The sequence below is a fragment of the Amyelois transitella genome, chromosome 30, assembly GCF_032362555.1.
Source record: "Amyelois transitella isolate CPQ chromosome 30, ilAmyTran1.1, whole genome shotgun sequence".
In the NCBI taxonomy this organism is placed as follows: Eukaryota; Metazoa; Arthropoda; class Insecta; order Lepidoptera; family Pyralidae; genus Amyelois; species Amyelois transitella.
In genome coordinates, this window is record NC_083533.1 from 4,540,386 (window position 1) to 4,566,779 (window position 26,394).

Genomic DNA, 26,394 nt, shown 5'->3' on the forward strand with positions numbered 1-26,394 from the left:
AAAGTTTCATGTTAACATGATTGTTAAAAAAATATTTTTGAAAAAAAAAAGATATTTCGATTAGGTATTTTCTTATTTCGAAAAAGTTAGAGAATACTCAATTTCAAATCATGTAGGTTAATACAAAAAAAGTATATTTCCAAAAAAAAAATAAAGAAGTATGTAATTGTAAATAAATAAAAATAGAGCAATTTGTAATAACCAACACTCTACACATTTCTACTTACATAAAGTCATTAATTCCTAGAAAACACGCACAAAACACAATCACATTTCACACACACAAAAATCACGCAACATTGAGGTTATAAAATTTCGCGCGCTCTCTCACCGACACCGGCACAATCTTCCCGCGCCACGATTCGGGACAGACTAAATAAAAATAATTCGCAGACACAAATCAGTGATGCCAACATGCCAGAAATAATCTATATTACGAAGGAATTTCGACTCTAAAATTAACAATTTACAATTTAATTTCAAATGGTAATGTTGGAGATATATTTAGGCGTTTAGTTTGTAGATTTTCAGTTCACTGACGCCGATAAAATCAAGAAATTCTTTGTACTGAACCTATTGGCACAGTTTTAGTTTGTTCCCAGTTTATTTCATCATCTTTATTGTCCAAATGGTATCTATGGAGAATATGGGTCCTAAGGGGAAGGTTTCTTGATCAATGTGGACGTTTTGGTAAAAGATCAGGTCATAGTGCCGTGTGGTTCCCGGCACCAATAAAAAAAAAAGAATAGTACCATCTATTTACCATGGATGTCGTAAAAGGCGACTAAGGGATAGGCTTACAAACTTGGGATTCTTTTTTTAGGCGATGGGCTAGCAAACTGTCACTATTTGGATCTCAATTCTATCATTAAGCCCAATAGCTGAACGTGGCCGATCAGTCTTTTCAAGACTGTTGGCTCTGTCTACCCCACAAGGGATATAGACGTTACCATATGCATGTATGTGTATGTATGTATCAGGTCATAATGTCAAACAACCTACAGCGAAAGACGTATATGCAGGAATAAAGTCTAATTCCTCCTGGCTTTAGTCCCGGTTGCATTCTCGCCACTCTGGAGAGGAGCTCGGGTTATGCCTTTGACCATAGATCCTGGATTGGGTGTGTCAGGTTTTTACACGAATCTGACCTCCGCAGGCTTTGTAAATAAACCTAACCCTTATTGGATCCATGGTTACACATCTAGTTGCCTGAATGTGCAGGTTTCTTCACGATGTTTATCCTCGCCAAAGAGCATTGGTTAATTTTCTTCTTGACGGCCTCTGTGGCGCAGCGGTAATACGCTTGTCTGTGACACAGGAGGTCCAGGGTTCGAATCCCGGCTAGGGCATGATGAGGCGAGGGAAGGGGAGTATATTGAAGGGGAGCATTCGATTGTAGAATATTTTTTAAAATAAAACTCTTTTTCTTAAGCAGTCTCGTTATTTAATAGTCAGACCTCGTATTTATTAGAAAATATAGTATCGTTGAGTTAGTATCTCGTAACATAAGTCTCGAACTTACTTCGAGGCTAACTCAATCTGTGTAATTTGTCCCGTATATAATTTATATTTATTATATATATCTCTTAATTGATAAGAATTAAAATACTTAAAATTTGCTTGCCTTTGTATGATCCAGTAGGTATTCATTCCATCTCTTTTCCCCCCATATTCGAATCTGAAACAAATATAATTAAATGTTACTAAGTATAGGTACCTATTAAAAATGAATTAAGAGTACACACATACATGCTTATAATCACGTCTGTAACCCTTGCGGGGTAGGCAGAGCCATTTCGTGTTGTGTTTAATTAAGGTTTTTTTTTTATTATTTATAAAGAATCAGTGTTGTCGTTAAAGAAATTCCTTAAAAAAAAGGGAAATAAGCGAATTGCTAATTTATCTTTTTTTAAAAACGCAAAAATAATAAAACAGAAATTGTTAAGTCAAAAATAAATTGAAACCTATTGGAATCCAATTTGAAAATAACCTTATAATTGGATTGTAAAATCTAGTTAGATTTACAAGTTACATTACAAAAGTGTGGTTCCCGGCATCGATAAAGAAAAAGAATAGGACCACTCCTCCTCACACTTTATGGGTATCGTAAATGGGGACTAAGGGATAGGCTTATTAACTAACGATTCTTCTTTTAGGCGATGGGCTAGCAACCTGTAACTATTTGAATCTCAAGTCTGTCACCATGCCAAAAAGCTGAACGTGGCCTATCAGTCTTTTTAATACTGTTGGCTCTGTCTACACCGCCAGGGATATATGTATATGTCGTTAAAAGACGTGATTATATGTATATTTATATTGTTAAAAACACAATACACAACCCAATGCATCGTCAAAGTGCCATGTGGTTCCCGGTACCAATACAAAAAAGAATAGTACCACTCCATCTCTATTCCATAGATGTCGTAAGAGGTGACTAAGGGATAGGCTTACAAACTTGGGATTATTTTTTATGCGATGGGCTAGCAACCTGTCACTATTTGAATCACAATTCTATGATTAAGCTGAACGCGGCCATTCAGTCTTTTCAAGACTGTCGGCTCTGTCTACACCGCCAGGGATATAGACGTGACCATATGTATGTATGTATGCATAGTCAAACCACAATATAAAATTTAATATGTAAGTAAAAATGCATTTATGACAAGTCAAATATCTTTTTTCTAAACATATGTACGTATGTTAGTTTTCGCTAAACAGCTGAGGGCCCTGACCTACGACAACATCGGCTATTGAGCTAGGTCAGGTACGCTGTCTGGGTTTTAAGGTCGATAGAAGACTGAGCTAGTGGACTGAAATTGTAATATATATACTAGATTTGTATGTAAGAAGCCATAAGCTAAATTAATAGGACCACTCCATTTCTTTCCCATGGATCTCGTAAAAGGCGACTAAGGGATAGGCGTATAAACTTGGGATTCTTATAGGCGACGGGCTAGCAACCTGTCACTATTTGAATCTCAATTCTAACATTAAGCCAAATAAAAGCTCAATGTGGCCTCTCAGTCTTTTCAAGACTGTTGGCTCCGTCTACCCCGCAAAGGATATAGACGTGATAATTAGTATGTATGTATGTAAAATCCAGCCAGACAATTTTTTCAACTGCACACATTCTAACTCTCACAATTCACACACATACACACGCACACACACACACATAATAACCCCAGACGACGGTCGTGTGACAACGTCGCGATGTCTCACACACTCACACACCGATAATATCATTCACATGGTGTTCTCAAAATTACGAGTACATTAATGTCAAAGACTCGACGATTTTACTTAGATACGTACAATAAACTAGACTAGCTGAAAGGCTTTGAAACTGAGCGAACTGAAACGTTCTGTGCTGTATGGTTTCATGATGAATTCTTTTTGCCTTTTAATTTTATGACGACAGGCCCTGCCAACCAGGTGAAGGCTTCTTCTACATAAAATCACGCCTCTTTCCCGAAGGGGTAGGCAGAGACTGCCTCTTTCCACTTGCCACGATCTCTGCATACTTCCTTCGCTTCATCCACATTCATATAACTCTCTTCATACAAGCTCGGCGGTTTCGGGTACTCTTGACCTGACCCTTTGCCAGGACGTCCTTATTTTGATCAAGTTACGTTCGTCTAGGTCTTCCCACTCCGACGTTTCCCTCCACACTCTCCTTGTATATCTGCTTAGTCAACCTGCTTTCATTCATACTCTCCACATGACCGAACCATCTTAACATACCCTTTTCTATTCCTGTAACTACGTCTTCTTACACATCACAACATTCCCTTATCACGCTGTTCCTTATCCGGTCACTCAGTTTCACACCCAACATACTCCTTAACGCTCTCATTTCCACTGCATTTATTCTGCTTTCGTGCTTCTTTTGCCATACCCAACTTTCACTCCCATACATTAATGTCGGGACCAACACGCCCCTGTGCACAGCCAGTCGAGCCTTTTTGGATAGTTTCTGACTGCTCATAAAGGCATGCAAAGCTCCATTCACCATGTTCCCCGCGTTCACTCTCCTTTCAATATCACTATCACACTCGTCATCTGATGTAATCTTTGATCCTAGATATACAAACTCTTTCACTTGCTCAACTCTTTCTCCTCCAATCAAAATATTAACTATGTACAAACATACATATAGTCACGTATATATCCCTTACGAGGTAGACAGAGCCAATAGTCCCGAAAAGACTGAATGGCCACGTTCAGCTGCTCGGCTTAATGATGGCATTGAGATCCAAATAGTGACAGGTTGCTAGCCCATCGCCTAAAAAAAGAATCACAAGTATGTAAGCCTATCCCTTAGTCGCCTTTTACGACATCCATGGGAAAGAAATGGAGTGGTCCTATTCTTTTTTGTATTGGTACCGGGAACCACACGGCACTAACTATGGATGTATGTATTTTATCAAACAAATTGTTTCCGATCTCCGAAACAATTCTACCCTTGACAGTCACACACACACATCTTTACACCGCCGTCTGGCCCGCACACACACACACATTATTCTGCTAAGTTAGAGGTCGATGGCCGGGTTCATCTTAACTCTGTAAGAACGAGCGAAGGGATGCTCACTTTTACGTTACGTCTTACGGGGCTAACAGAGTCGACAGTCTTGAAACTGTAAGGCCGCGTTCAGCTGTAGGTATGGCTTAATGATGGAATTGAGATTCAAATAGTGACAGGTAGCTAGCCCATCGCCTAAAAGATGAATCCCAAGTTTATCCCTTAGTCGCCTTTTACGACATCCATGGGAACGAGATGGAGTGGTACATACATACATTTGATACATATGGTCACGTCTATATCCCTTGCGGGGTAGACAGATCCAACAGTCTTGAAAAAACTGAATGGCCACGTTCACCTATTTGACTTAGTAATGATAGAATTGAGATTCAAATAGTGATAGGTTGCTATCCAATCGCCTACAAGATAATTAATACCTGGCTAATATTCTAACTAGAAAATCTTAGAATTAGACTTTCCTAGTAATCTCCGTACAGTTGAATACAAAGTAACTTGACATAGGTACTTCAGCCATTGACATTATCTATATATAAGTATTATACTATACTCGTAAAATACAGTATCGTTGAGTTAGTATCTCGTAACACAAGTTTCCAACTTACTTCGAGGCTAACTCAATCAGTGTAATTGGTCCCGTATATATTTATTTATTACATCGTCTTCAGCCGTGTGATTCCCGACACTTATACAAAAAGAATAGGAACACTCCATCTCTTCCCATGGATGTGGTAAAAGGCGACTAAGGGATATGCTTATAAACTTGGGATTCCTCTTTTAGGCTATGGGCTAGCAACCTGTCACTATTTGAATCTCAATTCTATCATTAACCCATACATCTGATAATGGTCTTTCAGTTTTGAAAATACTGTTGGCTCTATCTACCACGCAAGGGATATAGATGTGATTATATGTTATGTAAAATTATGACTGATAGGCCACGTTCAGCTTTTTGGCTTGATGATAGAATTGAGATTCAAATAGTGACAGGTTGCTAGCCCGTCGCCTAAAAGAAGAATCACAAGTTTATAAGTTCATAAGCCTATCCCTTAGTCGCCTTTTACGACATCTACGGGGAAAGAGACGGAATGGTCCTATTCTTTTTTCTGTTGGAACCACACGGCACGGAAATGAATTAACGGGTGTGAAATACAAAAAAAGTATTTGAATAAAAGAAATTCCATCGGCCTTTTTATAAATTTCACCCTATCGATTCACCCTTTCTTCCTACCCCTTGGGGACAGGGGGTGGGGTTTCACGGACCGATCCGATTGGCGGGGTGGATTACAAAGGTTTAGCAACATGTATGGGTGATCGATTTTTTGTTAACATTAGTATATTTAAGAGCCATTTCACATTTTCCAATGGCGCAGTGTTGCCCTCGTTTGGAATGAATTGTATTCAAAGCAAAGACGAAAATTGTGAATGTTCTGCATTAAAATACAGATATATAATCACGTCTATATCCCTTGCGGGGTAGACACTTGCTACACAGATTTATAGTTGCAAAGCTTTTAGTTATTCCTACAGAAGATAGAAGGAGAAAAAAGGAGAGAAATTATCAGTTTAAAATTACTATATTATTGGACATAATATAAAAATATTTGACAATAAAAATTATATTTTACACTAGCCGTGCCCGCGATGTCGTCCGCGTGGAATAGTTATTTTGGGCATCATTGAAGCCCTCGAGGGTGAATAATTTTCGCCGTTTTTTGTCACATTCTCCATTATTTATTTGCTCCTTAAAGTTGCAGCGTGGTGTTATATAGCTTAAAGCCTTCCTCGATAAATGGTCTATTCAACACAAAGAGAATTTTTCAATTCGAACCAGTAGTTCCTGAGATTAGCGTGTTCAAACAAACAAACAAAAAATTTGCTATGGCGTATATCAAGAAGGTTCAGCTGTTTGGCATAATGATAGAATTGAGATTCAAATAGTGACAGGTTGCTAGCCCATTGCCTTAAAGAAAAATCCTAAATTTAAAAGCATATCCCTTGGTCGCCTTTTACGTCATCCACGAAAAAATATATACGAACTAACTGTATGAAAAATAGTTGTAGGCCGATTTTCTGACCTACTCAATATGCTCACAAAATTTCATGAGAATCGGTCAAGCCGTTTCGGAGGAATACGGGAACGAACATTGTGACACGAGAATTTTATACATAAGATACCTACCATTAAGCCAAACAGCTGAACGTGGCCTATCAGTCACTTCAAGACTGTTTAGCTCCGTCTACACCGCACGGAACAAAGACGTGATTACATGTATGTATTATGAGCTTCAACTAACACGTTACGCTTACACGAAGCTTTCTTAAGAAAGCTATTTCTTTAAAGCAAAAGACATCAACGAGCTTTGAGAGCTTTTTATGTTGTCTTAAATTCTTACATACATACATATAAACACGTGTTATCCCTTACGGGGTAGACAGAGTCAACATTCTCGCATAGACTGCCAGGCATTGTTCAACTGCATGGCTGTCCTAATTCCTCCTGGCTTTAGTCCCGGTTGCATCCTCACCACTCTGGAGAGGAGCCCGGGGTAAGCCTTTGACAATGGTCTCTATGGATGTCGTAAAAGGCGACTTAGGGCCTATCCCTTAGTCGCATTTTACGACATCCATGGAGATCCTTATAAACTTAGAATTCTTCTTTTAGGCGATAGGCTAACAACCTGTTACTACTTGGATCTCAACTCTATTGCTATGTCAAACAGCTGAACGTGGCCTATTAGTCTTTTCAACACTGTTGGCTTTGTCTCCCCGCAAGGGATATAGACGTGATTATATGTATATACGTATTTCCGTCACCATTTGAATCTCAATTCTATCATTAAGTCAAACAGCTGAACGTGGCCTATAAGTCTTTTCAACACTGTTGGCTTTGTCTACCCCGCAAGGGATATAGACGTGATTATATGTATGTACGTACATATTTCAGTTTCACGCTAGCGTAGTCGCGGGCATTCTATAGTAATCTACATTTAACCTCGGCCGTGACATTACCAAAAAAAAACTGTCTGTGAATTATTAACCTATTGCAATAACCGATTGAGTCAATAAAAATTCGATTTACTGTCGTAAAACAATTAATACACAAGACGAACAGTGTGCCGTGTGGTTCCTGGGCACCAATAGAAAAAATGAATAGGACCACTCCATCTCTCTCCCATGGATGTCGTAAAAGGCGACTAAGGGGTAGGCTTATAAACTTAGCGGCAACGCCGTTAGTCGCCGTCTACGACAAAAATATGGAGTGGTCCAATTTTTAGTGGCGGTAACCACACGGCACTATGTTCATACATACATTGTGTATGTGACATACATACATATAGTCACGTCTATATCCCTCGCGGGGTAAATAGAGTCAACAATCTTCAAAAGACTGGTAGGCCACGTTCAGCTTCATGGCTTTATGTTGGAATTTAGATTCAAATAGTGACAGGTTGCTAGCCTATCGCCTACAAGAGAAATCCCAAGCTTATAAGCCTATCCCTTAGTCGCCTTTCACGACATCCACGCGAACGAGATGGAGTGGTCCCATTCTTTTTTTCTATTGGTGCCCAGGAACCACACGGTTTTTTTTTGTGTGTTCCAAATTTATATTTGCAGTGCAGAATCACTTATATTCGAAATTATCTCGCCCCCCGTCCCCCTCCCCCCCCCCTCTCTGAGTCACACCGAACCGCGACCGGTCGAGCGGCTACCGGGCTGCGCGTGCGCATGCCCGTTGTCGCACGATACGAGAAAATTGTCATTAACTTATTGTTAGTGCCGTGTGGTTCCCGGCACCGATAGAATAAAGAATAGGACCACTCCATCTCTCTCCCATGGATGTCGTAAAAGGCGACTAAGGGATATGCTTATAAACTTGGGATTCTTCTTTTAGGCGACGGGCTAGCGACCTGTCACTATTTGAATCTCAATTCTATCTTAAAGCCAAATAGTTGAACGTGGCCCATCAATCTTTTCAAGACTGTTGGTTCTGTCTACCCCGCAAGGGATATAGACGTGACATGATATAGATATAGAATAGTGAGTCTGTGGTACGATGTAAGACGTTATAAGATGTGTTTCTAAGAAGTCCAATAAAATAAGAAGATTTACGATATAATTCCGCACTGTTTTACTTTCATTCCCACATGTATGTATATGTATGTTAAAAACAACTATCCCTTAGTTATTAATAACGAAAGAATTAAATCTAAAAAAAATAAAGTGACACGTTGCTAGCCAAATTTCATTATGATTCCCGTATCTTATAGGTGCAATGGAAACTTGCCGTGAGACAATGACACGATCTGAGTTCATCCGTACGTGTAAAAAGGCAGCGCCAGTCAGCAACTAAATACAGGTCAGGGCATCTGATACATACATACATACATATAGTCACGTCTATATACCTTGCGGGGAACACAGAGTCAATAGTCTTGAATCTGATACATATAGTCACGTTTGTTTATATCCCTTACGGGGAAGACAGAGCCGACAGTCTTGAATCTGATACATATATACATATAGTCACGTCTATAATCCCTAGCGGGGAAGACAGAGCCGGCAGTCTTGAATCTGATACATCGTAGGTTCATATAGTGACGTTTATATCCCTTGCGGGGAAGACAGAGCCGACAGTCGTGAATCTGATACAAAGGTACCTACATAGTCACGTCTATATCGCTTGTGGGGAAGACAGAGCCAACAGTCTTGAATCTGATACATACATACATATACGAAAATCATACGCCGAAATGAGAGAGAGAGACTGATAGGCCACGTTCAGTTTTGTTCGCTTTAAAGTAGAAGTGAGATTCAGAAAAATAGTGACAGGTGCCCTTAGCCCTTCACCTAAAAGAAGAATCCCAAAAAAATATAGGTTCATCGCAATTCCCACGGGAACAATTGTTGAGATGGAAAGTACCCTATGACCTTCTCCAGACTCTTAATTAATACAAAAAATTTCAAGAAGATTGAGTAAGTTAATATTAAAAATATTCGAAAGGGATAGGCTTACAAAGTTGGGATTCTTTTTTAGGCGATGGGCTAGCAACCTGTCACTACTTGAATCTCAATTCTATCATTAAGCCAAATAGCTGAACGTGGCCATTCAGTCCTTTCAAGACTGTTGGCTCTGTCTACCCCGCAAGGGATATAGACGTGAACATATATAACAGAATGATTATTAAATTTTTTAAACTTTATTGTACAAAATACAAATGTATAGCACAATTAGCGGATTTAATGCTAGAAGCATTATCTACCAGTCAACCATTGGGTCTGACAGAGAACTTTGTGTGGGGTCAAACTAAATAAATATATTTATACATACATACATATGATCACGTCTTTATCCCTTACGGGGTAGACAGAGCCAACAGTCTTGAAATACTGATAGGCCACGTTCAGCTGTTTGGCTTAATGATAGAATTGAGATTCAAATAGTGACGGGTTGCTAGCCCATCGCCTAAAAGAAGAATCCCAAGTTTATAAGCCTACCCCTTAGTCGCCTTTTACGACATCCATGGGAACGAGATGGAGAAGTCCTATTCTTTTTTTTAGTGGTACCGGGAACCACACGGTACATATATTTATACCTACACAAAATACAAAATAAAATAATTATAATAAACAATAATAAAAACTACAATAAATAAACAATTGATTAGATAGATACTTATATATATTTAAGTCATTATATAATTATAATTTTATAATAGATTTTTTTATTTTTAATAATACTCAATAAATTAGTCATTATATATTTTTAGTTGTCATTAAATATTGAATACTAGTTGTTGCCTGGAACTTCGTTTGCGTGTTATTGAAAAAACAAAGGTTAAGGTTATAAAATTTATTCAAGTTTCCGTACATAGCTGAACGTGGCCATTCAGTCTTTTCAAGACTGTCGGCTCTGTCTACCCCGCAAGGGATATAGACGTGACCAAATGTATGAATGTATGTATTCCGTACATACCTATTGCAGAGTAGCTCTCTTTAGCTTCCACATAACATGATCAAAATCTTCAATTTTTTTCGCCAAAAGAAAATGCTCATATGTTGGCCAGGAATAAAAGCTATTTAACAAAAAGTTTCATTCAAATACGTTCAGTAGTTCCGAAGTTTAGGGTGAGTACAAAGAAACATATAAACATACAAACAGACAGAGGTTTTTTTTTTCAAATTCATGCACGGTTACTATTTTTTTCTTAGTACATAATAAATTATTTTTTTGGAATTATATTCAATATACAGACAAAAGTTTTTTACTATTTTGTTATATGTATTGATATTGATGATTTGAAATCACACACACATCAATCAATTTAATTATACATTTTAATTATAATTTATATTTATTTCATTATAATTTAATTATATATTTTTAATAATAATAAATCTGTGCCGTATGGTTCCCGGCAATTTAGATTTTTATTTCCTATAGACGTCGTAAAGGGCAAGTAAGGGATGCATGGGCTAGCAATTTGTCATTTTTCGAATCACAATTCCATCATTAAGGTTAAGCCATACAGCTGAAAGTGAGCTTTCAGTTTTACAAAACTGCTGGCTCTGTCTACCCCGCAAGAGATAAAGACGTGACTTTATGTATTTATGTAAAAATCGGTCAATACATATTTTCGGTCGTAACATCATTTAATAATAAGAATAAAATTTCTTTATCAAGATATTTTAATTTCTTTTAATTTTAGTACTCGCAATATCTATGCCTGCCAGTGAAACCTAAAATTCAAAGTATTTGAATTTTAGGTTTCACTGACATTAAGTCACTAAAAAAAGAAATATTTCCTTGTCCTTAGTCCCTTCATCGCTCGTGATATGGTTTGTAAGTCCATCATTATTCTAAAAGAAAACCACTACTTTTTGAAAACATCAAAAAAACTACCACTACTTTTATAAATAATTATACGAACGCTACATGCGTGACGTTTTTCAAGGACAAATCATATTTTTTTTTATTTATGCGTTTTTGTATGAATTTTATGGATATTTTTATATAGGTACCTATTGTATAAATATACTTTTATTCGACAAATATGATTTTTTTTACTTAAAAAATATAAAAAAAAGAAGCTAGCTATATTATGTGACGTAACAAATAAAATGTGACTCAAAGTTATTTTTCGATATGCTTTTGTTTACAAAAATGTATATATATTTTTTAATTGACATAGTTATTTTGTATGAATTTATATTTTAAGTAATATATTTTTTTCGACAAATTGAAACAAAATATGAAAAAGATACGCTGGCTGTGTTATGTGACGTGACATAAAAATGTGACTAAATGGTATTTTGCGAAATTGTTTCAAATGTTGGACTATCTAGTCCATCAAAATTAAATGTTGGACTATCTAGTCCATCAAAATTAAATGTTGGACTATCTAGTCCATCAAAATTAAATGTTGGACTATCTAGTCCATCAAAATTAAATGTTGGACTATCTAGTCCAACATTTAATTTCATTTAATTTTTATTTCTATTTTTACATATCGGTTAATGTGTTATAATGTGAGAATTTAACTTTTAATTGAATCATTTATAAAGAAAATTTTTTAATATAATTATTATTAAGATTTAGCTAGACGTGGCCTCCGAGAGCTGTGACCATTGGCTCTGTCTACCCAGTAAGAGTTACAGACGTTATAGATGTTTGTTTCATTAACAAATGAAATGAGTTGTATTTTTTTTATCAAATTATATTTTATTTTGTAAAAAACTGATTTAAATTAACCTTATTATTTAAAAAGTTTTCAGTGGTGTTGTTTTTTTATTTTCTAGAATATTATTGACCATTCTTCTTTATGTGTAAAATCTCAATTTTTATATTTAAGTGTTAAGGATACATACATACCTAGAGATAATGGCTAATCGGGGTAGACAGAGCCAAATGCATAAATGATAACATACATACACATACATACATAAAATCACGCCTCTTTCCCGGAGGGGTAGGCAGAGACTACCTCTTTCCACTTGCCACGATCTCTGCATACTTCTTTCGCTTCGTCCACATTCATAACTCTCTTCATACAAGCTCGGCGGTTTCGGGTACTTTTGACCTGACCCTTTACCAGGACGTCCTTAATTTGATCAAGATACGTTCGTCTAGGTCTTCCCACTCCGACCTTTCCCTCCACACTCTCCTTGTATATCTGCTTAGTCAACCTGCTTTCATTCATCCTCTCCACATGACCGAACCATCTTAACATACCCTTTTCTATTCCTGTAACTACATCTTCTTTCACATCACAACATTCCCTTATCACGCTGTTCCTTATCCTGTCACTCAATTTCACACCCATCATACTCCTTAACGCTCTCATTTCCACTGCATTTATTCTGCTTTCATGCTTCTTTTGCCATACCCAACTTTCACTCCCATACATTAATGTCGGGACCAACACGCCCCTGTGCACAGCCAGTCGAGCCTTTTTGGATAGTTTCTGACTGCTCATAAAGGCATGCAAAGCTCCATTCACCATGTTCCCCGCGTTCACTCTCCTTTCAATATCACTATCATACTTGCCATCTGATGTAAACTTTGATCCTAGATATACAAACTCTTTCACTTGCTCCACTTTTTCTCCTCCAATCAAAATATTACATGCTGTCATTTCTTTCTCCATTTCAAAAACCAGTGTTTTAGTTTTACTTACGTTCACTTTCATTCCTTTCTCTTTTAAAGCTTCATGCATACAGTTTACCATCTCCTGTAACTCCTCCGCTGATGACGCCAGTATAACCTGATCGTCGGCATAGAGCAGACATTTGACGAGTAACTCATTCATCCTTAATCCACTTTTAGACTCTTTCAAATCTGTCAAACAGCTATCCATAAATAGGTTGAACAGCCACGGTGACGCAACACATCCTTGCCTAACGCCTTTCTCAATCTTAAACCACTCAGTGTGCGCTCCGTTTATCCTGACACAAGCACTCGAATCCTCATATAAGGATTTCAGTGCTCGTATTAAGAGACTGCTCACCCCATGCATAGAAAGTGCTGACCACAATTCATTCCTCTCAACTCTGTCATAGGCCTTTTCCAGATCTACGAATGTGCAATAGACTTTTCGACTCTTGGCCAAAAACTTTTCGGCTATGCACCGCAAGGAAAAGACCTGATCAGTACATCCCATTCCCTTTCGAAATCCCGCTTGAGCATCCCATATTTTGTCATCAGTTTCATTCCTGACTCTATTAATCAATACCTTAGCATACAATTTGCCGACGACGCTAAGCAGGCTTATACCACGATAATTTTTGCAGTCCAGCTGTGACCCTTTTCCTTTGTAAAGTGGCACGATAACAGCCTTACACCAATCTTTTGGTACTCGGCCGCTTCTCCAACACAAATTGAAAAGGCAGTACAACTGACAAGCTACTACGCCTTTTCCTGCTTTAAGCATCTCGACCGACACTCTATCACACCCAGCAGCCTTTCCCGCTTTCATACTCTTAAGTGCTTCCACAATTTCGAACATTTCAATTTCGCCTTCCATCTCATTCTCTTTTTCTTCGCTATAGCAGAAATCTTTCTTATTTCCTTCCTTTTTTTCAAATAAACTTTCAAAATAGTCCTTCCATATCTTTAGTACACATTCTTCTCCTTTCACAACGCTACCATCCTGGCATCTGATCCTAGTCAGCTCTCTGGTTATAGTATTTCCTCGGGCTGACCTTACGGATTTCCAGAATACTTTCAGATTTGACTGAAAGTCTTCTGATAGCCTTTTATCAAAATCCTCTTTATACTCTTCTTTCTTTCTAATCACAGCTTTCTTAACCAAATCTTTCATTTTCTTATATTCCTTACGTGCTTCATTCACATCTTCATCTATAACCTCTTGCATTCTTAAGTTAGCTTTTGCTGCTAACAAATCCAGCCATGCTTTCTTCTTTAATCGCACAAGTTCTTGCACATCTTTACTCATCCACGCATTTTTGTGATTTTTTCCTTTCCTTCTTCTACTTACACCACACACTTCAACAGCTACTTTCACAATTCTTTTTTTAAATTCCTTCCATCCATCTTCAATATCGCTCATTTCCTCTAAATCTTCAAATTCATCCTTCAGTCTATTAATATACTTCTTACCTACATCCATATCTTGCAAATTTTCTACTTTTACTCTTTCCAAAGCGCTGGTTTGCTCCCTTACCCTGTGCCGCCAGCGATTGAAGATACCCCTTATCCGGGATATCACCAGTAAATGGTCCGAGTCAATGCCAGCACCGCGATATGCACGGGTATCCAGCACTTTGTTCTTCAATCTTTCATCTACAATCACAAAGTCTATCATACTTTTTAAAATACCTTCCACTCTTGTGTAGGTGTGGATCTCTTTATGTTGAAACATTGAGTTCGACACAAAAAGATCCCACTCTAGACAAATTTCTAATACACTTCTTCCATTATCATTCACCTTTTCGTCACCAAACGCACCAAGCACCTTTTCATATCCATCACGCTTTACACCCACCCATCCATTAAAATCACCTAACATAATAATCTTCTCATTTGGCTTGGTAACTTTCAATACTTCTCTTACACTATTCCAGAACTCCTCGTTTTCGCTTTTTGCTGATGTTGTACCCCTCGAACCCACATCCCAAGGTGCATAAACACCTAGAACGAAGATCCGAGTGATTCCAACTTTCAGCCTAATCCATAGAAGACGAGGGCTGACACACTCATACTCATTCACGCACTCAGCCATTCGTGCAGAAAGAATTAGACCGACCCCTTGACAGCCTCGGCTGGTACTGGAAATTCCAGACCAATACGCCGTGTAAGGGCCGTGCTGCGTCGCGTCGCATCCTTTCCGCTTCGTTTCATTCACGCACAACACATCCAAACGTCTTTCATCCATCATCTGGCATACTTCCTCAATCTTATCCTTCATTCCTCCTCTTACATTCATCGTCGCAAAGCGGCTTTCAGCAGACCGCATACCGCTCCCGCCGGGAACGAGACGTGATGGGGTGCGGACACCATCGCCGCCATCTAGGTGCTCTTTCAAAAAATTTGCATCCATGCGATTCCCACGAGACGCTAGGGAAAAATTTTGTCCGCCCCAGCAGAGCCCCGCATGCCAGGGTAAGGCTAGCCATTACCTGGGGGTCGCCCAACCCCATGGCGGAAGTGGCACGCTCGAGACTAGGCTCGCCCCTAGCCATGCATCCATCGGCGCGGCAGACCTTAGATTGGCAGGGATTTACATTAAAGAGGAATCCCAAGTCTATCCCTTAGTCGGCTCTTACGACATCCGTGGGAAAGAGATGGAGTGGTCCTATTCTTTTGTAATGGTGCCGGGAACCACACGGCATTTAAATGATAACAGTTAATTTAAATGATAACAGTTAATTTAATATCTGCCACATTAATTATTTTCTTGATTTTACATTTATTTATTATTAATAAATTTATGTATTAGACATCAAGGAAAATAAGAATAAAACTTAAAATAAAGAGAAATTCAGTACAAGGGCTCTACTTATTTCTAGAGAAATTTCTTCCAGCAGGCCCATTCATCAATCATTTGTATAATTATATTCGTATGATTTCGACATTTAATAAGTAACAAAATAAAATTTATACATTTAATTTTACACAAGATATCCTACCTTAAATTTTTAATATTTTTTTAGTTACCTTTATTGACTTTTTTTCGCCTTCCTTGCTCCTGAGTTGAATATATATTTTTTAATTACTAATTTTTTTTAACTATTACTGAGACATATTTATATATTTAATATCTGATCTTTTGAGTATACTTTACTGAAAATTGTGAATTTATATTGCTTGAAAAATATTATGGAAATTATTGAATTTTTAAAATCATTTCAGGCAGCTATTGTTAGATCATTCAGCTGACAAATAAAATAGATATAAAAAAATCTTGCCCCAGTACAATTTAGTACTTGCTTTTTAGATTTATTTCCGCTTAGAAAATGGTTAATGTAAGCAAGTAAGATGATATTTACGACCTTTTGAATATCACAAAGTTCCTACCTACTTAGGTCCAATTGTGTTTTGACATTTAACGAGATTCCATATAACTAAGTTTTTTTTATTTTTGTCTTTTCCTAAACCAAACATTTGTCAGAGAAAAAAAAACTTTATTTTTTATTTTTTTTTTGGTTAGGTTTTTTTTTGATAAGCACATGTTATATTTTTCATATATGTATACTTATATTACAAAATTAATAAAATATAGTACTTAAAGTGCTCCTCCCAAAAGTTCCGAACTTACTTTGGGGCTAGCTCAATTTATGAGATTTGTCCCATTCTGATATAAGTAGGTATTTATGTTATATAATAATTTAATTATTAATAACATGGGCACAAGAAGGTCCAGTATCATTTCACAAGGTCAGCTGCTCTTCGTCACTTCTATTAACACATTTATTTATAGATATATTTTTTTAAAAATTGTTAAGAAAACTAAATAAAAAAGGCACAAGCGCATTTAAAGGAAGTAAAATAAAACGTAGAATAAGAATATAGAGATATGACAAGAAAGGCAGATTTTTTATGATCCTCCTGGCCTGGTTACATCTTCACCTCTTTAGAGAGGAGCCCAGGGTCTGTGACCACGATTCTGGATTAAGTAAGTCAGTTTGACCCCTGCAACCTTTGCCAAGGGGACTAATATTGGAAGATGCTAACACACACAGTCTGAATGTAGAGACCCAGTAGTTAATACCTATTTTGTTGGATTGTGAATATTGGAAAGATATTATCTCTGCCTACCCCTCCAGGAAAGAGGCGTGATTTTATGTATGTATGAATGAGTATTGGAGCTGTGGTGAAATATAGGTATAAAAAATGTAATGAATTTACAAAAATGGACCCAAATACTGAAATATAGTATTTTTAAGTTTACTTAAAAAATACCTATTTAGATAGATACCTATTATAGTTACTAGACTTAATCTTGTCAGTCAATTTATGACGAGTATTTTTTTAAAGATTTAAAAAAATAATAATTATAATTGCAACTGTATATAAAGTAATTATAAAAAGTGATAAAAATTGCAAATAATTGACTATCCTTCACGTTGTTTACTGTCAGTTTAGGCCTAAACGAAATCTAGACTTAGGCTAGCCAGGTTCTAGGTCACGGTAATAACCTAGATTCGTCGAGAAACGTGTCAGACAACCTAGAATTCCAGTCTCAGCTTAGGCAAGAAGATGTCTTTTTAGGCCTAATAGTAAACTTACCGTTTAACCACCCTTTCTTTTATAAAATAATCACTACACAAAAATGACCTTCATTTAAAAAAAACTAATAAAATTGTTTGATTTTCAAAAGTTCGGATTCGCGTGTCACCACGATCCACGATTACAAGGACCGGTGTTCGAAATTTAAAATCATTTCAAATTTACGTTGAGTTTCGAACGCGTTACGCCGTTTCGTTTCTGCTCAGCATATTTCGAGCGCTCGCCGTCGTGAGTTCAATGTACCGGCCTCTTTTACGTGGGCGCGGGCGACGGCTGCAGCTGTCCCTTTTACACAATATCACAACTCCCACGAGAGAGAGAGACGCATATCACGCGCACCGCGGTACACTTTTTGCTCCAAACTTGAATTTCGATCGCTGTACCGCGACACACTTGGTCTTGGTACTTGAATGTTTTTTACGATTTTTTTTTCAATTCAGGCGCTTCAATAACTTAGAGTGAAATGTAGGGTCATTATTGCTTTTTTCGAAAAAAAGATGTCCGGTTACAGGGTTTGGTTTAAACAAGTTTTGAAATGAATGAATTGCTCGTTAATTTAATTTAAACAGTATGTATTCAATTTTGAAGCGTCACTAGCAAAAGGGGATTCTTAAGCTTTTTGTAAATAAACTGTAAGTTAACGTTTTTTAATTCTTTATTGTCAACTTTAACACTTTTGAGTAATAGTGCAACTGTTGACAGCTGTCAAAAATAAAAACATTAAATGTCTTTATTTTTATTTTTCTAAAGACTTTATTTAATACTTTTAAATAAATAGAGAACACTCGAAATATAACATTCTTACATAACGAAATTAAAAATTAAATAATTACCTACTTGCGTTTCGCTTTACAAGAAAAAGTTGATACAATCCCTGTGACGTCATCGCTACAAAAACTGAAATTACACCAGACAACCTTCACACACACCAGAAAACCTGCTGCGGTTAGCAACAGGGCCGAGTTATTTTTAGCCGTGTATTAATAGGTTTAACCAGACAATTAACAGTCTAGCCTAGTAAAAAGGCAGGCAAGTGTATTACAATTAAATGATCCAGTCAACTGTACTATGAGAATTTTTTTAATTGCACACACACGACTTAATCTGGATATCACATGATTATTTTTTAAATGAATTCTTTTCTTTAGTCCCTGGGCGATCGAGCGGAGAGATTTGTGATGTACCATCATGCAAAACACGGAACCAACAGTTTGTAAGCCTATCCCTAAGTCGCCTTTTACGACATCCATGGGAATGAGATGGAGTGGTCCTGTTCTTTTTTTTAGTCCTATTGATTTTGGTTAAAAATATGGAAAAAACTAAAATTCTTGGACGTGGGACTCAGCTAGTTTGATTTAAGCCACCGTGTGCCACTTATATTTCAGCAAATGTCAACAAATACTATATCATATTTTTGAAATACACATAGATTTAATCATAAGCGTTTCAAACTTTTTCAATTAAAAGCTGATAAAAACATACTTTCCCAATCTCCCCTTCGCGTTTATCGTGTGATTAACGTCAATTAGTAGCTATATTTACCACTGATGTACTGTTTAAATTGTATATCACTGAATAAACAACTTTACAGCATTAAGAATACAGTTGAGAATGCTGTTGACAATACATTGAAGACTTGCATACATATTCTATTTTAAGCAGGCACGTAGCTTGCACTTCAGTTGCCATGGCAACGTTAATTTATGAATGACCATTTTCTGTTTGTAGACAATTATAGGTTTGTTACTATTTTACGCTAAAAGCAGTTCGTTCATGGACTACAAATACTTTTAATTGATTTAATGACATTTGTTTACGTGTTTTCAACGTGTTCCGGTTAGATATGACTAAAAATTCTTTAAATATTACAAGAGCAATATATATATATATATCATATAATACAATTTTAATTGATAAAACGTTTTATAATATTTATTGGATAAACTAAAATCAGAATGTATATATGTATGCTATCACTTGTATAGGCGTGACGTGAAAAATAAATATCAACATACAATTTTTTCCAATACCCATTCACGTAGGAAATTTGTTATAACGATTTAGACAATGCGACACAGCCTGTCAAAATAATGACATACTAACCAACCAGTTCTGTTTAATTCTAAAATAAAACAGATTTGATAAACGATTGAATTCTTAAATGTCTGATATAGTAAGGCAATATTGAAATAGAATATTGCTAGGTCTACTGTCATTGACAAAAATGACTTACGTTTGACAGCTTTTCAATATATGTTGACATTTGCATAAGATTTATAACAAAAGTTAATGAATTATTTATGTTTATAGCAGATTATCGCTAAAGTTAGGGGTAATGATACCGCTAATAAACACTCATTAGAATGAACTTATGACCCTTATTATCAAAATACTAAATAGGATCTAATCATAATATATTTGTTAACCTTTGATACTTTAATTATCACACAAGGTTTTGATACAGTTACAAAATCTTTGATTGTCATATATAACAGACATCCAGACGTTCAAAAATTTATGTAATTATTGCAATACATTAACTTGCATTAAAAATAAAAGGTTGCGGACGTCAAATGGTAGTTCACTTCGTGTAAAAAAACTGACTCCCTATTCAGTATCACGGTAAAAAGGGTGCTTGCCGGGATCTTGTCCAGAGAGGAGAGAATATAAACGGGACTAAATCCAAGAGGAAGAAGTTCACAGTAAGTACATTGACTATCTTACGACTTCTTGTGACATTAACATTCTAATATTGTAACAACACATCACTCAGAAACCGTTAAAAACTTTGTAAAGACAAAACCTCATAATAATGCAATGAGGTAAAAAAAGGCATGCAGTTTCACACATACCATTTCAAACTGGTGGCACGTACGCACTAACCGTGACAGAAAAAAAGTTTAACTTTAGCACACATGCTTTCTTCAAGGTTATCAATTGTAGTAAAGTATTTTTATTCCATTCAATTGAATAGCTGTTTTCATTTACAAATAGAATTAACACATATTCTTAATTCTGGGTCATTGTTACAAAATTAATACCAGTCCTTGATTTATCATTTTTAATAATTAAATATAAATAAATAAATATATACGGAACATATTACACAGATTGAGTTAGCCTCGAAGTAAGTTTTAAACTTGTGTTACGAGATACTAACTCAACGATGCTATATTTTAATAAATACTTATATAGATAAACATCCAAGACCCAGGCCAATCAGAAAAAGTTCTTTTCTCCTCATGCCCTAGCTGGGATTCGAACCCAGGACCTCCAGTGCACAGACAGTGCGTACTATCGCTGTGCCACAGAGGCCGTTGTTTTAATTTCTTACCTTTGTTAATTCCAATACTTATTAGGAAGTAATTATTGAATAAATTGTATCTGTTTTAATTATAAACTTGATTTTTTATGTGGAAATGTTTTTAGTAATTGCATGACTACACGTTATTTATTTTTTATTATAACATTTACAATTTGTTAAGTACAAAAGGCGTTACGTCATCATTTATAAACTTTGTCGAAATACATTGTAAAATACATAAAATTTCATAACACTTTTATGGGCTGCTATAAAAATTGCAACTTATCACAATCTTTTGTTAATATTAGCGTAGGATTATTTACCTGTACACTACTTACATATTATTTTAGCCATAAAATTATTGAATATAAAATATTTGCTCTTAAAGACAACTTTTTTGGTTTGGCGTAAATTTACCCCTTGCGGGGTAGACAAAGCCAACAGTATCGAAAAGACTGGCCACGTTCAGCTGTTTGGCTTAATGGTAGAATTGAGATCAAAATAGGGACAGGTTGCTAGCCCATCGCCTAAAAAAAGAATCCCAAGTTTACAAACCTATCCTTTAGTCGCATTTAACAACATACGTGGAGAAGAGATGGAGTTTTCCTATTCCTTTTTCCAACGGTTAAAACCTTTTTTCATGTAAGTTAACTTTAATAACGAATAAATGGTTAAAAAAAACTTTAAATAGAGTATAGAAAAAAAAATTATCTACCAGACATAGTATCAAAAATTTTGGTCGTTAAAAGTTAGCGCCCGTCTCTGGGGGAGTGAGGTAGGCGTGTATGAGTGAGAGAGAGGTTCATAGTTTTATCTAATTCGTCTTGCAAAGTAACGGTGCGCGAGCGCCAGACGACCTCGCTTGCTGAGTTTTCCAAACTTATTTTTGATGAAAATTTTATGCTTTTGATATATTTTTGAAAAAATATTGTGGTAAATGAGTATTGAACTATTTTGATAGAAAACAATCATTGTGTATATAATAAAACTATAAAAATATAGCATAAGAATGAATTAAGATTAATCTCTGTTCTGAAAAAAGTTCTTATTCTACATTTTCTTTAAAAAATAAATATGTAGTTCATGGGGTCGTCTGTTCTCAATATATTCGTATAGATGATTTTTGACGATTTAATATTTCGAATCCTACCTATAATTAGAGCAAACGCTTTTAATAAATCCAGTAAAATTATAGCAATTTTAATATAAATATCTATTTAATATAAAAGCTGACAGGTATAGTTTGAAAAACAATTACCATAAGTACTTAATGCATTTTTTTATTTATTTCCAAGAATTTAAATTGGAAACAAATTTTTGGAGTGTCAAAAATTTCAACTGCTTTTTTTTGTAGAAATTACTAATTATTTTTCAAACTAATCTATTGAATTTTGAAAACCATAAAACATTGTTCCAAAATTATGCAATTTTTATTTGTATTTAATATTAATTTGTTAAAAAGTATTTACTTATATGCCCGTACTATTCAAAAGCGTATTTTCACAGACATTTAAAATTACTTAAATGTTAAAATATTTTTTAAATATACATTATTATAGATGATTTAGTTAATTTTACTTACTTAATATTCAAATTTATTTTTGAGACTCAACCTTGAAACAATATTTTTATATGATATTTTATACTTCAATTCGAACCTCCATTACCTACTGACGACATTTAGGTAGGTGAGCACTTTATTTCTCCAAAAAATATTGAGAATTTGGTAAATAATTCAATCTATGCTATTTAAATTATATTAATATATTTCAGTAAAATTGATGTTATTTTTATAATCAGAGTTTTCACAGTAGGTACGAGTGCATTTTAAGTGCATAAAACAAACTGTAAAATTATTTAATAACCTTTTTATTTAAATTTTGTTTTTAATTATTTTATTACTATTCATTTATTTATTTTTAATCAATAAGTATTTTTGTTAATATGTTGTCAGTTGTATCTGGATTATTACCAACGAAATTATTTAGGTGACATTTTTTCCTGTCATTTATTAAAAAGTACAATCTATTTTACACTTACCTAATTATTATTTAGATGAAGGAAAAACTATTTAAAACAACAAAAGAAAAATTCTTGTTCTTGTTCCTCGTTTTCAGATTCGTGATAAAATCTTTCAGAAAAAAAATAGTTTTGAAAAATTTTTATTTTTAAACATGATTAGTGTAATTTACCTAAATAAATAAGTAGTTACCTAATTAAAAGATTTTACTGACAACTGGTCTTAATAATGACTTTATTTTTGATGTGCTTTTCAAAATGCAGTACTTAAATGTAGAGTAGGTACCTACATATTATCAAATATATAAAAAATACATACCTACTTAAAACTAAATTAATTTATAGGAACCTACTTAATACAAACAAATTCATTATACTTTTTATTATTGGACATTATGTGTATTTTTACTTTTATCATTTGTATGAATATCAATTGCACCCAGATCCCATTTATTGTAATTTTTATTTTATTTTTAACATTAAATTAACATAAATGTTATCCATTTTCCTTCACTTATTTTAATTTAGGTTAAACAAATAAAACAAAATAAAAGAAACTACTTATAAAAAAGAAAGAAAAAAAAGATGATAACAAACAAAAATTTAATTTACAAATTGTACAGTCCCTGCATAGCATCAACATGTGGGAGTGTGCCCAGAAGGCTGGCAGCATTGCCATTTTGAATTCATTTATATTATAATTAAATTTTAGTAAAAAGTATGCTTTATGTCACATAATTATATTTTGCAGTCCTGATTCAATTAAAAAATATATGAAATGAAATTTATTCACTAATAAATATTGTCACATATTTTATATATTTTTTTTTTATTTCATGATTTTTTATGTCTTAAAAAAGTAAGTTTTAAAAAAAGTGTTTGATATTTCGGTATAAATATTTAAAAATATGTAACTCGTGCAAACAGTATTGTCGAACTCACAATTTACCTATTTTTATTGAACTGAATTTAAGGAAAAGTGAAAACTTTTTGTCTAAGGGCTTTATATAAACATTGCAATTTTAAGTTACCCAGATTTCAATCCAATGGCAATTACTAGGTATAAATAAGTCGATAGGTAACATTGCAATTAATTAAACTTTCTAGGCACATTCTGGACAATTAAAATTAAATTAAAGTACCTAAGTATTATTTAAATAAAATTTTAATTGATATCTACTAAATACCTACTTACTTTAAAAATATGAACGTGAACAGATTTTTTTTAAAACTCCGCTCTGATAAATAAAACTGCACTTACAACTGAAAAATATATAGATACTAGAGTCCGCCCGCGACTTCGTCCGCATGGAAACCCTATCAATCCCGCGGGAACTCTGGGATAAAAAGTAGCCTATGTGTTATTCTGGGTCTTCAGCTACCTACATACCAAATTTCATGGTAATCGGTTCAGTAGTTTTTGCGTGAAAGAGTAACAAACATCCATACATCCATACAAACTTTCGCCTTTATAATAGTAGTAGGATTAGTAGGAAAGATAACAAAATTTTAGTAGTACATAGTATGACATAAAAAAATGCACAACAGCGGATTTATCTCTGTGAGGGATTTCTTCCAGTCAATCAGGTAACTGAAAAAATCATATCTCTAGGTAAGGGATAGTAATTAACAACAGCTAGATAATCAAAGGTAAAAATTTCATAAAAAAAGAGTATTTAATTAATAAAAGCAATTGGTTTAGTAGATCAAAGTTGTTAGACAATTGTAAAAAAAGGATCTTAGCGAGTAGAAATCCATAGCCTCTGCCTACCCCAATAGGAAACAGGTGTGATGGTATGACCTATGTATGAATAAAAATACAATAACCAAATATTCGTCCCACATCCAATGGCCTTTTTCTAGACGTAGTGGCTCTTTCTACCCCGTAAGGATTAAAGACCTATGTGTGTAAGTTAGTACCTACGCCTCTCATGAAGAGAGTTATGAATGTGCGTGAAGCGAAGGAAGTATGCAAAGATCGTGGCAAGTGGAAAGATGTGGTCTCTGCCTACCCCTCCGGAAAAGAGGCGTGTAGGTAATATGTATGTCTGACTAGCTGTGCCCGCGACGTCGTCCGCATGGAATAGTTATTTTGGGCATCATTGAAGCTCTCAAGTATGAATAATATTCCCCGTTTTTTATTTCACATTTTCCATTATTTCTTCGCTCCTTATAGTTGCAGCGTGATGTATTATAGCCTAAAGCCTTCCTCGATAAATGGTCTATTTAACGCAAAACTAATATTTTCAATTCGAACCAGTAGTTCCTGAGATTAGCGCAAACGCAAAACGCATTTAAACAAACAAACAAACGAACTCTTCAGCTTTATAATATTAGTATACATACATACATACATACATATTGTCACGTCTATATCCCTTGCGGGGTAGACAGAGCCAACAGTCTTGAAAAGACTGAATGGCCACATTCAGCTATTTGGCTTAATGATAGAATTGAGATTCCAATAGCGACAGGTTGCTAGCCCATCGCCTAAAAAGAATTCCAAGTTTGTTAGCCTATCCCTTAGTCGCCTTTTACGACATCCACGGGAAAGAGATGGAGTGGTCCTATTCTTTTTTGACTTGGTGCCACACGGCACGGCACGGCAATATTAGTAGGTTAGGTATAGATGTTACTTTACCCCTCTTTAGTGACGTAGGTTGAAATACCGCATTTGATCTTGGCACATTTTGATTAGATAGCAAAATTAGCATGGTGACGTCATTTGAAATTGATATTCTAGATTGTGGTAACTGGGCAATTTGTATGGAAAAATGACTCACCACGTCTTTATCCCCTGCGGTGTAGACAGAGCCGGTGGTCGAAATTAAAAGGCCACGCTTGGTGGCTTCGTGATGAGAGTACGATTCAGTGTGTGAAGTGAAAGAAGTATGCAGGGATCGTGGCAAGTGGATCTGTTAAGACTCTGCCTACCCCTTCGAGGAAGAGACGTGGTTTTTGGGTAGCCTAATTATATCATAAATGCAAAAGTATGTTTAGTAACGTGTGATTCCCGGCACCAATACAAAAAAGAATAGTACCACTCCATCTCTTTCCCATGGATGTCGTAAAAGGCGAGTAAGGGACAGGCTTACAAACTTGGGATTCTTTTTTAGGCGATGGGCTAGCAACCTGTCACTAGTTGAATCTCAATTATATCATTCAGCCAAATAGCTGAACGTGGCCATTCAGTCTTTTCTAGACTGTTGGCTCTGTCTACCCCGCAAGGGATATAGACGTGACTATATGTATGTATGTAAAAGTATGTTTGTTCGTAAA

General features: G+C 35.4%; 1 long non-coding RNA gene across 1 annotated transcript in view; it reads right to left on the minus strand.

Moving 5' to 3' along the window:
- Positions 1-227: 227 nt before the first annotated feature.
- LOC132903798 (uncharacterized) overlaps positions 228-26,394 on the minus strand; it is a 67,290-nt gene continuing 41,123 nt past the window's right edge. Inside the window, exon 3 of the long non-coding RNA XR_009657491.1 lies at positions 228-1,678. This is a non-coding gene — a long non-coding RNA (uncharacterized LOC132903798). The remainder of the gene's footprint in view (positions 1,679-26,394) is intronic.